Below are 14,837 nucleotides of genomic sequence, written 5' to 3'. Positions count from 1 at the left end.
AGCCTCAGCTTTGGTAGTCCAGACAAAAGGGCCAGCGGATCTCTTAGATAGTGCTATCAGCAAAGCTGCCACTGAGCTGAAGTTCCTGATGAACTTTCTGTAAAAGTTGGCAAATCCCAAGATTCATTGGACTTTTTTTCTTATTGGATGGTTGTGGTCAATCTCTGACTGCCAGCCCATCTTGAGACTGCCATTCGAGATGATGAAGCTCAATAATGAAATGGTGATTACATGAAATTCAGATTTCTCCATCTTGACCATAAAGCCCATGATTTAGAAGCCTCTTTTAGCTATCTCTGATGTGAGCATTGTGCTCCTTCATCGAGAAGATTAGGATATCATCCAAGTAGATGAAAGCATACATATGGAGATCATCCTATCGTATATAAAAACCGGGAAAACTGCTGGTACATTTATAAGGCCAAAGGGCTTGACCAGGTACTCATAGTTCCCTGTCGGTGTGTTGAATGCAGTTTTCCACTTGTTACCCTCCTTTATGTGGTCCAGATTGGATGTACTCCACAGGTCTAGCTTCAAGAATACTCTTGCCCCTTGGAGAAACTTAAAGGCAGTGTTCATGAGCAGAAGGGGATAGTAATTTTTCTCCATTATACAATTCAGCCTTCTATAATCAATGTGTAGCCGCTGGCTCTGCTCATTTTTAAGTATGAAAGAAAAGCATGCACCAGCTGGTGAGACGGAGGACCTAATGAATCCCATGGCAAGAACTTCCTTTATGTCCTCCTCCATAGCACTTCTCTCTGGGCCTAACAGCGCATATAATCAATCCTGCAGAAGACAAGTACCAGGCAATAGATCTATAGCACAGTTGTAGGATCAGGCAGTGGAAGAGTCAAAGCCTTTCCCTTTCTGAAGACCTCTTCCAAATCCTTGTAGATGGAATGGATTTCAACCAACTTGGGTGTTGCAACTACCCCTGAACCTCCCACCAAGTATGACTCCTTTGACTCCTGAGGCTACTAAGGTAGTGGGGGTGACTTGGCAGACCTCAGAGTCTCCTCCATAGGTTCACTAGAGTCTTTAGTTGAAACAGAGACAAAATCAGAGTTCAATTCCTCATCTATATCCTCATACAACTTCAGAGAGCCACTCCAAATGGTTTTTGTGCTTCTGGGACTAAGCTCTAAGGGTCTATGTTTAGGAGCCTTTCCCATAGTCAGGAGCTGGCATCTGGGTCCCTTTGGGTTGACTGCTAGACCTCCAGACTGCCTGGGCACTTCCTTAGCTTGCTCCTGAAATAGAGGCCTTCTCTCTCTAGTTGCAGCGCACCCCCAATTAGACAAGGTCAGGACTCACACGGTACTCTCGGCTGGAACTGGCTTCACTGCCTTTGGAGGCAGGACTACACCTCCCGAAGGGTCCAGGTACCCCAAACCGAAGTCTGCCTCCTCATCGGCCGCTGGTCTCGGGAGAATCTGGAGGTCAGAATACCAAGCCGAAAACATATCCTCTTGCAATGACTGGACCAGGCAATGATCCTCTCCTTTCCTTCCAGTTCATGGACGGGTTATGTCGGGACAGCCAAGAGTGCCAAAGGATCAGGGGTATGTGAGGGGATTTGATGATATAGAAGCAAGTGTCCTCCACATATTCCTGTATCCTCATCTGTAAAACTGATGTCTGCTGCAGGATCTGCCCAGAACCAAGAGGGTGACTATCCAAGCTAGTTGTTGCCATGGTCTGGCTCAGCTCCTGCAGAGGTACGTTGAGGGTGGTCCTCAAGTCCAAGAAACTTCCGGCTGCCCCAGAGTCCACAAAGGCTCTCACTTATCATCGGTTCCTACCCAGGAGATCTTCAGCATCAGTGTGACACCAGAGTCAGTAGGGGTGGGAGTGGTGGCAGCCACTGTCACAATCCTCCCCTCTCCTGACATGGGACATTCTGATTCATCCTCCTGACGGCTGGAGCTTCAGACATTTGACCTGTAGGATGCCTACCCCCCTGCCGTAATAGCGGCAACCTCGACTCCAATGCCAGGACCTCTCATCAGTCTGTTTGCATGGGATTGACAGGATCCTGAGCAGGAAACAGGCTGGTCATTGTCTGACATCAGGAAGTGGAACTGCGGTGCATTAAAGCCAGGCTCAGGCTAGCCCTCTTCGACTCTTGAGGTAGTCCCCCTCTCACTCCGCCAGGCAGATGGACTGGTTGATCAGAGCCTCTATCCTCTGTCGGTTCACCCAAGGCAAGGGTATCCTTCAGTTTGCCTCAGAGTCAGTGGCAATACAGAATAGCAAAAACCTCCCTGTTCCAGCTACTCTTCTCGCCCAAGATCCAAACCTCAATAGTGTAATCGGCTGCTGACCCACTGCCCTGATGCACCTTCATCGGACGGCCTTAGGCGCTGTTTGTTCCAGTGGGATGATGGTGTCCATGAAGTCCTCTGAATCTCTGACCTCTGCTCCCAACGCATGGTGGCCCAGGCCCGGGGTCTCTCAGTCAGGAGGGAAATCACAAAGACCACCTTTCCATGCTCCATAGGGAACCAGATGGCTGGAGTTCAAACACCAATGAATACTGAGTGTGGAAGCTGCGTCAAGAACCCGAGACACCACTGAATCTCTCCTGGGTCAAGTGGCTCTGGCATCTTGCATGTGATAGTTGGCCAATGGCAACCTGGAGGTTGTGTGTCCAGGCTCTGTCTGGAAATCTTCTTGCTGTGGCTAGCCACAGCTGACAAGAGACTCTGATACCCCGTTGAGTCCACCTTAGGCTCAATTGTACTGTGATGAGAAACCTAGGCAGGACAAATGCTGGAGTATCCGAGACTAGAATCGAGATGTGAAACGAGACTGAAACAAAGACAGGGTTCTAAACTACGTTTGTAGATGCAAGACAAGAATCCAAGGCTGAGCTGACGATTGAGCACTGAACATCAATTCAGGTGCTCTTTAAATATAAACTTCTTGGTGCCAAAACATGGCCGCCAATGAGTTGGGTGGGCCTGAAACTTTAAAGGGGGCAGGCCAGCTATCCATATTCTGGAGTGTTATAGCATTTAACTCTGGAGCAGTCGGCTGCACGTCGTAACATCAGTTAGATGTCGCCTTTTAGATTCTGGCCACTCAAACTGTCCAGATTCCATTTTGTTACAGAAGCTTAATTCATCAATGGAAGTTGTCTGACAGTTGAAAGCCAGGCTCAGGAATCATATCTTCACCATTCCATTCCATTCCACATCAATTCTAAACTCACACATCAAAGGAGTTCAAACTTTCTTATTAATTACGGTAAAAGCAAACAGACTGGCCACAGGGAGTAGCAGTGCAGATATTACATCAACAGATGTTGTGTTATGAAATACGTTTTTTCCCAAAGGGAAAATGCACTTGCAGAAATTATTTTGTATTTGGTGGGTGATCTCTTAATTTAAAACAACAAAGTTGAAACAGCAGGTACTTATCATGTTTTCCAACTGACACTAATTGCACAGGCTGTCTTTAATATAGCGACACATCTGTGCTTCACAATTATCCTAATACAGCTTCATCTAGTGCAAGTGGTGCTTTATTGGAATTAAATGACAAGATCAATGAACAAATTCATTAGCAAATGTAATTTGGCCCAATATTCCCAGCACTATGCTCTTGTTTTGGGCCAGAGGAAGTTTGGATAGAAAACCTGAAAGGAGAGAGTTCTGTTGACCACAGGCGTGCTTTTGAGTATTTCTTCTGATTCTCTACTTAACAACCCACCTGATTTGCAGGTTAATTGATGGCTGTCTATCAGGTCATTAAACCTACCACATGCAGATGATTGGAGGTTAGCAGAAAAAAAGTAAGACAGAGAAACAAACAGTCATTCAGAGAGAATCGAGTTGCACGGCACTGAAACACAGTCCACCACATCCTTGCTACCCAATGTGCCTGTCTATATTTATCCACCTTGGGTCTGTAACCTTCTGTGCCTTGGTGATTCAAGTTTTTGTCCTGTGCTTAAGTCTGATGAGAGCATCTGGCTCTCACATCTCTTCATGCAGCCCTTTCTAGACTCGAGCTACCCTCCATGAAAAAATATTTCATATCTGATCCCCACTGAAGCCTCTCCATCTTACTTTAAACCTGTATCTTCTTGTCATAGACATCCCTACTGTGGGATAAATATTTTTACCATCCACCCCAATTGTCCCCCTGATAATTTTATATACCCCTCAGACTCCTTCATTCCAGGGGAGAAAAAACAACAAGCCTGTCCAATCTCTTATAACGGAAATGCTCCAGCCCAGGCAATTTCCTGGTGAATTCTTTCTGCTCCCTCACCGGTCCAATCACATCCTTAAAACCACATAGAGACCAGAACTGCACTCTAAGCAGTGCTTAAAATGTTGCAAAACAATATCCCTGACATTCACTTTCACACCAGGCCCAAGGAAAGAAAATGTCTCATATACCTTTGTGCAACACACACAAAATGCTGGAGGAACTCAGCAGGCCAGGCAGCATCTAGCAAAGAAGACAGTCAATGTTTTGGGCTGAAACCCTTCAGCAGCCCAAAATATTAACTGTACTCTTTTCCTAGATGCTGCCTGGCCTGCTGAGTTCCTTCAGCATTTGTGTGTGTTTCTTGGATTTCCTGCATCTGCAGATTGCCTCTTGTTTGTGATTGGACCATTTACCTCCATCACCACTTTATCCACCTGTGTTACCACTTCCAGGGATTCTATGTTATTGTACCCAAGATTCCACTGTTCATCAGCAATCCCCAATGCCCTTCCATTTACTGCAAGTCCCATCCCTATTTGACTCATCCTATATTCACTCAAGTTAAATTCCGTTGGGCATTGCTCTTCCCACCTTTACAGCTGATCTAAGTCCTGTTGATCTACTGGCCAACTTGCTGTGCTGAGAGGAAATCCTTCAGTTGTTCTTGACTCATGATCAGTGCTGTGAAGGTTCTTACTTATGGATCTAGAACTTTTTATCTCTTTTTTCTGTCACATTTCCATAGCTTTGAGGAACCCTGACATCATGGTTACAAAATATTACAATAAAGCTCACAAAATATTTTCAAGCAGCATTGGCCTGTGAGAAAATTGCTTTCTTTAAACCCTGCCTGACCTTAATCCAAGTATTTTGAAAGGGCTAAACTTTTTAGTACTTTTTAACTTCTTGCATGAAAAATCAGACTTCAGTATTCCTAGATTCCTGCAACATTCCTTTTCAACTCTGCTCATAATGTCCCCCAATTCTTTGCCATCCTTCCATGTTGAATGCGTTTTGATAACCTCCATTACTTTGTGAAAAGCTTAAGACCTTAAAAACCAACCTTCAACAAGCCCAGCAGTAAAGCAAAATTCTGAATCAGTGGCCTTAGCATCTATAGTCCAATATAACTTGCAGATACAGCAATGCTTGGCTTTAAGATTTGTTTTTAAGAAATGTTTATGTAAGACATTTTAATACAATGTTTGAAATCAAGTGTTTCTTTGAGGATCGAAAGGTCATTTGACATTAAATAGTAAAGCCATGGGAATTCACAGTTGGGTGGTTGTGACTACTAGTGGATCCATGGAAAACAATCTGCCAGAGAACTTCAGTTCTTTATGAGCATAAATTCACAGGAAGATTGCTATTAGCAGATTTCTTTTTTAAATTCTGTTTGATTTCCCCCAGTTTTCCCTTTTCACTCTTGGTATCTTTAATAATGAAAATGGGGAAACCTCCTCAGCATGAACTTATTGCAGCAAAACATTTCTTCTGCTTAGCGTTTGCTCTGAATGGAGTGCAGCCTTCTGGCCTCTTTATGAGCCACCTTGGGGGTTTCTGTTTGTTGTTTGTGCGGGAAAATTAAGAAAAAATTAAATAGGAGGCATGAGATGAAAGTATCAGGCAACACAGATAAAACTAGTGCAAATTGCAATTCCATTTCATGTTATAAAACAACAAAGGATTATAAGAAAATAATTGGATAATTATAATGATTAGCTGTACCTGATAAGAACTGATATGAAGTTAACAATTGAGAGAATTAGAGGAAGCTGTCCCGTGATCTCCGCATCATATTACTTATTCATACCTCATGTGGTTTCCTATTTCCTTGCATTAATAGAAATCCCACTGATAAAGATAATTATAAAGGGGATAGCATAATTAACTTCTGTGTAAACATTTTGACAGAAAAAAATGTAATTATATATGTTTGCACTTGAATGTAATCATGACCCCTTTCAGCATCCCTCCTGGCAGTGGGGAGGGTAGAAGCTAGAACTTGTAGAAGAAGGTTCACACTTTTTGGGGTTACCTGCTGCAAAAATTCCAGAAAAAAAATATTGAAACTTTACACGTTTAGATTGTTGTAACCTAGAACAGTCCAATACAGGAACAACTGCTTCAACCTGTTATGTCTGATGCCAATGTAAAATAATTGTATCAGCCTGCATGTGGTCCATATCCTGCCATACCCATCCTGTTCATGTGCCTACCGAAAGCCTCTTAAATTCATTCTTGGAGCCACTTTCATGTCAGGAGCTTCCTACTCTCTGTGCAAAAGAAAATAGCATTGTAAATCTCCTTTATATTTTCCCCCTCACAAGTATTTGACATTTCCACTCTGGGAAAATGAGTGGACCTCAAGAGCGAGAATTTGTAGAATGTCTAAGGGATGGCTTTTTAGAACAGCTTGTTGTTGAGCTCACTAGGAGATCAGCTGTGCTGGATTGGGTGTTGTGCAATGATCCGGAGGTGATAAGAGAGCTTTAGGTTAAGGAACCCTTAGGGAACAGTAATCACAATATGATCGAGTTCACATTGAAATTTGAGAGGGAAAATATAAAATCCAATGTGTTGGTATTTCAGTGGAATAAAAGAAATTACAATGGCATGAGAGGGGAACTGGCCGAAGTTTACTGGAAAGGGACATTTGCAGGAAAGACAGCAGATTAGCAATGGCTGGAGTTTCTGTGTAAAATGAGAGAAGTGCAAGACAAATATATTCCAAATAAGGAGAAATTTTCAATGGGAAGAAGGACACTACTGTAAAGCAAAAGAGAGGGCATACAAGGAAGCCAGAGCTAGTGGGAAGATAGAGGATTGGGGAGCTTTTAAAAACTTGCAGAAGGAAACTAAGAAGGTCATTCGGAAGGAAAAGATGAATTATGAGAGGAAGCTGGCGACTAATATCAAAGAAGATACAAAAAGCTTTTTTAAGTATATAAAGGGTAAAAGAGAGTTGAGGGTAGATATAGGACCAATACAAAATTATGCTGGAGATATTGTAATGAGAGATATAGAGATGGCAGAGCAACTGAATGTGTATTTTGCATCAATCTTCACAGTGGAAGATGTCTGTAGTATACTGGACATTCAAGAGTGTCAGGGAAGTGAAGTTTATGCAGTGAAGATTATGACTGTGAAGGTGCTTAGGAAGCTTAATGGTCTGAGGGTGGATAAATCTCCTGGGTCTGAGAGTGAATAAATCTCCTGGACCTGATGGAATGCACCCTTGAGTTCTGAAGGAAGTAGCTGGAGAGATTGTGGAGGCGTTAACGATGATCTTTCAAGAAACAATAGATTCTGGCATTGTACTGGATGACTGGAAAATTGCAAATGTTAATCTGCTATTTAAGAAGGGTGGGAGGCAGCAGAAAGGAAACTATAGACCTGTTAACCTGACATCAGTGGTTGGGAAGTTGTTGGAATCGATTGTTAAGAATGAGATTACGGAGTATCTGAAGGCACATGACAAGATAGGCCAAGGCCAGCATGGTTTCCTGAAAGGAAAATCCTGCCTGACAAACCTACTGCAATTCTTTGAAGAAATTACAAGCAGGCTAGACAAGGGAGATGCAGTAGACATGGGGTTTAGTTGGATTTTCAGAAGGCCTTTGACAAGGAGCCACACATGAGGCTGCTTAGCAAGATAAGAGCCCATGGAGTTACAGGGAAGTTACTAGCATGGGTGGAGCATTGGCTTGTCAGCAGAAAATGGAGGGTGGGAATAAAGGGATCCTATTCTGGCTGGCTGCTGGTTACCAGTGGAGTTCCTCAAGGGTCGGTGTTGGGACCGCTGCTTTTTACGATGTATGTCAATGATTTGGACTACAGTATTAATGGATTTGTGGCTAAATTTGCTGATGATACAAAGATAGGTTGAGGAAACAGAGAGCAGAGAGACTTAGATAGTTTAAGGAAATGGACAAAGAAGTGGCAAATGAAATACTATGTTGGAAAGTGTATGGTCATGCACTTTGGTGGAAGAAATAAACAGGCGGACTATTATTTAGGTGGAGAGAGAATTCAAAATGTGGAGATGCAAACTGATTTGGGAGCCTTTGTGCAAGTTCCCTAAAGGTTAACCTCCAGTTGAGTCAGTTGCGAAGAAGGCAAATGCAATATTGGCATTCATTTCTAGAGATATAGAATATAAGAGTGGGGATGTGATGTTGATGCTCTATAAGGCACTCCTGAGACCACACTTTGAGTATTGAGTGTAGTTTTGGGCTCCTTATTTTAGAAAGGATATACTGACATTGGAGAAGGTTCAGAGAAGAATCACAAGAATGATTCCGGGAATGAAGAGGTTACCGTATGAGGAACATCTGGCAGCTGTTGGGCTGTATTCCCTGGAGTTCAGGAGAATGAGAGGGGATCTCATAGAAACACTCAGAATGTTAAAAGACCTGAACAGATTAGATATGGCAAAGTTATTTCCCATGGTAATGGATGCTAGGACAAGAGGGCACGACTTCAGGATTGAAGGACGTCCTTTTAGAACTGAGATGTGGAGAAATTACTTTGGTCAGAGGGTGGTAAATCTGTGGATTTTGTTGCCACGAGCAGCTGTGGAGGCCTAGTCATTGGGTGTATTTAAGGCAGAGACAAATAGGTTCTTGATCAGCCAGGGCATCAAAGTATATGGGGTGAAAGCAGGGGAGTGGGGATGACTGGAAGAATTGGATCAGCCCATGATTGAATAGCAGAGCAGACTAGCTGGGCTGAATGGCCTACTTCTGCTCCTATATCTTATGGTCTTATTGACCCTGACTATCTCCTCTATCTATGCTTCTCATCATTTTATATGCTTTTGTAAGATGCCATTTAGTCTTTCATGCTCCAGAGAAAATAAGTTTGTCCAGCCTCTCACTATAATTAATGCTCTCTAATGTTTGTGAACCTCTTTTACACTCTCTCCAAAGCCTCCTAATTCTCCCTGTAGTGGGACAACTAGAACTGCACACAATGCTCCAAATGTGGTCGAACATAATTACTATACAGCTGCAAACGACTTATCAAGTTTTATACTCAGTGCTACAACTGATAAATGCAAGCATGCCATATACTTTCTTTACCACCTTGTCCACTTTTGTTGCCACTTTTAGGTACATCAATGTCCCTGTATACATAAGTACATTATCCTATAAGTGTAATGCGCTGTAATGGCTTCTCTGTAATGTTTCACTGCTAAGGCTAATGAAATGGCTTCTCTGTAATGTTCTGCTGAGGTAACGGTTTCTCTGTAGCAGCAATGTTTGGGTTATGGCTGGAGATAACAGGACTTTGGTTATGCATGTTGGCCAATCAGGGCTTTGTTGCTCTGTCTTGTGAATCTGGAAGGAGATTTTTTTTGTGGGCTTTTGCCGGGGAGAAATGAGGAGAGAAGATGCGAATAGAGAGGTTTGGTAGACTGCCAGACAGGCTGGACTCGGAGCAAGGGTCTGAAGGGCAGTGACGATCGGAGGAGGTTGATGGTGAACGATCGACTTATCGGTGAGCTCCAACTTTGCGTAACAGACTGTTTAATAAGATTGGGTCTTTATTTTTCTTTCTTTCGCTTCTTTACTAACCATATAGTCAACATAAGAATTATAAAGCTTAATCGTTTAATTGGATACAGTGTACTGTTTGTTATTTCATGGAACGGATTTGTAACAGAGGACACATCCCGCAGCATCCACCCAAACAAGATTTCTTAAGTTTGGCCAGGCCGGGGTTTATCACCCCCTATATGAAGCCACTAGCTGAAGCGAGAGTTACATAAGGGTCCTGCCATTTATTGTAATATTTACCCTGAGCACATATACTCACACTTTTTCATATTAAGTTCCATCTGCCATTTCTCCACTCATATTTCTAAATTATCTATATCCTTTAAAAATGAAGATTCAAGATTCAAGTTTATTTGGCATGTGTACATTGAAACATACAGTAAAATATGTCATTTGCATTAACAACCAAAACACCGGATGGTGTGGTGGAGGCAGCCAGCAAGTGTTGCCGCTGCTAACCTTACTCATCATCGCAACTCTGCCAATTCTGTGTCATCTGGAAATTACTGATCATCTCATCTATATTTTCAACAGGGATCAACAGGATTCAACAGGAAACAACAGGGATCCCAGCACTGAAATCTGCAAGTCACCACTGGTCACTGACCTCCAATCAGAATAACACACTTCCACCACTACCCCCTGTTATCCATAGCCAAGCCAATTTACTAGGTCTCCATGGATCCCATGTGTCTTAATATTCTGGATCAGCCTATCATCACAGCCTTTGATGAATACCTTACTCGAGACTAGATAGATATCAGTTACTGTCATATCCCCATCATTGTTACTACAGGTGAATAAGTTGCTGCCAGATTTCTCTCAGTTGTTGTATAATTTTCTAAACATTGAATGCTTTCCATATTGAAGATCTTGTTCTTGATTCTATAGCCTATGCAGAATAAGGAACAACATGTTAGTCGCTTCGCACAGAGAAGGTCATCCTTAATGAAATCTGCCACCAATGTTAGCTGACCAGGCTTCTTGTAAAATTAAAAGAAGCATGAGTGAATTGTTTGTTTTCACTTGGGATATTTGGGATCTTGGATGATATAGAAAGAAAAGAAAAATTCCATTGGTGTCACATCTCCTACACTTGCACAGAAATATCTTTAGGAAGTGTGAATACATTGGGAGTATGGAAGGGTAGCAATGGGAATGTGGAAGGGTATAATCCATTTGCAATGCTGAAAGGAGAGGATATGATGGACAATGGAATCAGGCTAAAAGTGGCAGAAATAATAGAGTTGAAAATATTAAAAATAAATGAAGTTAGGGGTGAAGATGAGGACAGGTTGGACCTTTTTGGGATTAAAAGTGGGAGGGTAAGGATTGGGACAGAAATTTTGAGAAATGTTTTTTACAAACAAGGCAAAATCAACACTGGTGGAAAAAGATCAGCAGATGAAATGAAATGAAGACCTTTAAAAATCACTGGAAAAATCATAGGATGTGTATAGATGCAGCAGAGACAGAGAAATGAAGAAAATAGAAGTGTTCTTATTAGAAGCAGAATAGAAGATAATGCAACCATGATAATTGTAAGAGATAGTGACAAATAAATCAAGGTAGGATACAAACGAGTCCTGGAACAAATTGGAAATGGGGCATGAAAAAATGAGGAGAGCTGAATTCCTTTAATAAACTTCTGGAAATTTTCCTATTCTGGCCAGAGTAATGGTATCATTACAGTTAACATTATGGAAAAAAGATTTTAAGGAGCACTGCAGATGATAGAAACATAGAAACATAGAAAATAGGTGCAGGAGTAGGCCATTCGGCCCTTCGAGCCTGCACCACCATTTATTATGAATGGCTGATCATCCAACTCAGAACCCTGCACCAGCCTTCCCTCCATACCCCCTGATCCCCGTAGCCACAAGGGCCATATCTAACTCCTTCTTAAATATAGCCAATGAACTGGCCTCAACTGTTTCCTGTGGCAGAGAATTCCACAGATTCACCACTCTCTGTGTGAAGAAGTTTTTCCTAATCTCGGTCCTAAAAGGCTTCACCTTTATCCTCAAACTGTGACCCCTCGTTCTGGTCTTCCCCAACATCGGGAACAATCTTCCTGCATCTAGCCTGTCCAATCCTTTTAGGATTTTATACGTTTCAATCAGATCCCCCCTCAATCTTCTAAATTCCAACGAGTACAAGCCTAGTTCATCCAGTCTTTCTTCATATGAAAGTCCTGCCATCCCAGGAATCAATCTGGTGAACCTTCTTTGTACTCCCTCTATGGCAAGAATGTCTTTCCTCAGATTAGGGGACCAAAACTGCACACAACACTCCAGTCCTGACGAAGGGTCTCGGCCTGAAACGTCGACTGCACCTCTTCCTACAGATGCTGCCTGGCCTGCTGCGTTCACCAGCAACTTTGATGTGTGTTGCACAATACTCCAGGTGTGGTCTCACCAAGGCCTTGTACAACTGCAGTAGTACCTCCCTGCTCCTGTACTCGAATCCTCTCGCTATAAATGCCAGCATACCATTTGCCTTTTTCACCACCTGCTGTACCTGCATGCCCACTTTCAATGACTGGTGTATAATGACACCCAGGTCTCGTTGCACCTCCCCTTTTCCTAATCGGCCACCATTCAGATAATAATCTGTTTTCCTATTTTTGCCACCAAAGTGGATAACTTCACATTTATCCACATTAAATTGCATCTGCCATGAATTTGCCCACTCACCCAACCTATCCAAGTCACCCTGCATCCTCATAGCATCCTCCTCACAGCTAACACTGCCGCCCAGCTTCGTGTCATCCGCAAACTTGGAGATGCTGCATTTAATTCCCTCATCCAAGTCATTAATATATATTGTAAACAACTGGGGTCCCAGCACTGAGCCTTGCGGTACCCCACTAGTCACTGCCTGCCATTTTGAAAAGGTCCCGTTTATTCCCACTCTTTGCTTCCTGTCTGCTAACCAATTCTCTATCCACATCAATGCCTTACCCCCAATACCGTGTGCTTTAAGTTTGCACACTAATCTCCTGTGTGGGACCTTGTCAAAACCTTTTGAAAATCCAAATATACCACATCCACTGGTTCTCCCCTATCCACTCTACTAGTTACATCCTCAAAAAATTCTATGAGATTCGTCAGACATGATTTTCCTTTCACAAATCCATGCTGACTTTTTCCGATGATTTCACCGCTTTCCAAATGTGCTGTTATCACATCTTTGATAACTGACTCCAGCAGTTTCCCCACCACCGACGTTAGGCTAACCGGTCTATAATTCCCCGGTTTCTCTCTCCCTCCTTTTTTAAAAAGTGGGGTTACATTAGCCACCCTCCAATCCTCAGGAACTAGTCCAGAATCTAACAAGTTTTGAAAAATTATCACTAATGCATCCATTATTTCTTGGGCTACTTCCTTAAGCACTCTGGGATGCAGACCATCTGGCCCTGGGGATTTATCTGCCTTTAATCCCTTCAATTTACCTAACACCATTTCCCTACTAACATGTACTTCGCTCAGTTCCTCCATCTCACTGGACCCTCTGTCCCCTACTATTTCTGGAAGATTATTTATGTCCTCCTTAGTGAAGACAGAACCAAAGTAATTATTCAATTGGTCTGCCATGTCCTTGCTCCCCATAATCAATTCACCTGTTTCTGTCTGTAGGGGACCAACATGTGATAATTCCTGTTGTTCAATTTCTTTACAGAATATAGGCATCAGGCATCAGAGGTTATTCACAGTCAACCAATTCTATGTTAGTCGGATGTCAGTGTCAGGTCTGCTAAAGGAACTACAGTAGATTTCCTACCCTCTGGAGAGAAGGGCAACAGAATTCAATTCAAAAATTGTACTTACTGTAGTGATTTTTCAATCCCAGTATTTATCTAATTTGAAAAATTATATTTCCCAGCTGCATGGAAGGACTTAAATGTATGTCCCCAGATCATTAATCAGGCCTCGTCCCATAACATAATCATTTTACTCCAGCATCTCTTTTCCAGCTGGCATGCTTGCTGGGTTATTTCTGAGTCAAGCACGTTTTATTGGGCTGGGAGTCACAAGATAGGCTGGACAAGTAAGGGGCAGAATTTATTTTAAAATATAGCATTAAATCCTTTGAAGGTAGAATTGATTATATTTACAATATAATGGAGACATTCAATTATTAACAAGTTAAAACTCTGGCTGCTTTAAACTTAATATTCATGTCTCCATATCATTAGTACAGCTCTTTAGAGTAGTGATCCAGCAATTTAACCACATTCTTATTGTTGCTGGTCACTTCTTTAACTTTAACTGAAACAACACTGGTTTCTATAGACGCTCTTCCATCACAAATGCCCCTCATTTCTTGAACCAAAGGAATTTGTTTATGAATAAACAAAAGTAATGTAAAAGCTTGTAAAAGTAAAAGTTTTACTGACCTCAATATCCCAGAATATTTCATTAGAGAACCTTCAATTACTGTTGGAAGTACAGAATTCAATATGAGAATAGCAAAGTTCATCAAAAGTTCATGAAACTAATGCTGAATAAAATCCTTCACATCCATCTGAGCAAGCAACCGGAACATTGTTTAAGCAACTCATCCCAATAGGTACTTTTAACCACATGACACTTTGTTAGTACTGGTCTGAAATGTCAGACTGCATTATGAACTCAATTCCATGGAAAAGGACTTGAACAACTTTGTGACTTAATGGCACCTAGCCAAAGCTGACTCTTGTTGCTGGTTACCCCTTCAATTCTACTTGAAGCAACCCTGGTTTATACATAAGCAATTTTTTGTTTTTCTGGGAAAAAAAACTTAGATTAATTGCTAGCTGTCATGCTAAAAGGGGAGGGGCAGAAGATCCAAGTTATTTTTATAGTTGCTAAGAGTTGACAGTATAGCTCTTTGAGCTTCTGATCAACAGCCAGAATGCATGTGAACAATTACTGAACTCAGTGTCAGCAATAGTTCAATTGGTCGAATGTTGTCTCTGACTCAGAATGTTTTACATTCAAGTCCTATTCCAGAGATTCAAACACAAAAATTAAGCTGACACTCCAGTCTGCTACTGACTGAGAACTCTGC

At 42.1% G+C, this 14,837-nt stretch overlaps 1 long non-coding RNA gene across 1 annotated transcript in view; it reads right to left on the bottom strand.

Moving 5' to 3' along the window:
* LOC134343409 (uncharacterized) overlaps positions 1-14,632 on the bottom strand; it is a 56,636-nt gene extending 42,004 nt beyond the window's left edge. Inside the window, exon 1 of the long non-coding RNA XR_010017220.1 lies at positions 14,185-14,632. This is a non-coding gene — a long non-coding RNA (uncharacterized LOC134343409). The remainder of the gene's footprint in view (positions 1-14,184) is intronic.
* Positions 14,633-14,837: the final 205 nt, after the last annotated feature.

Source organism: Mobula hypostoma, chromosome 3 (assembly GCF_963921235.1).
Source record: "Mobula hypostoma chromosome 3, sMobHyp1.1, whole genome shotgun sequence".
Classification (NCBI taxonomy): Eukaryota; Metazoa; Chordata; class Chondrichthyes; order Myliobatiformes; family Myliobatidae; genus Mobula; species Mobula hypostoma.
The sequence above is the reverse complement of the archived record's forward strand: the minus strand, read 5'-3'. Positions and strand labels throughout refer to the sequence as shown.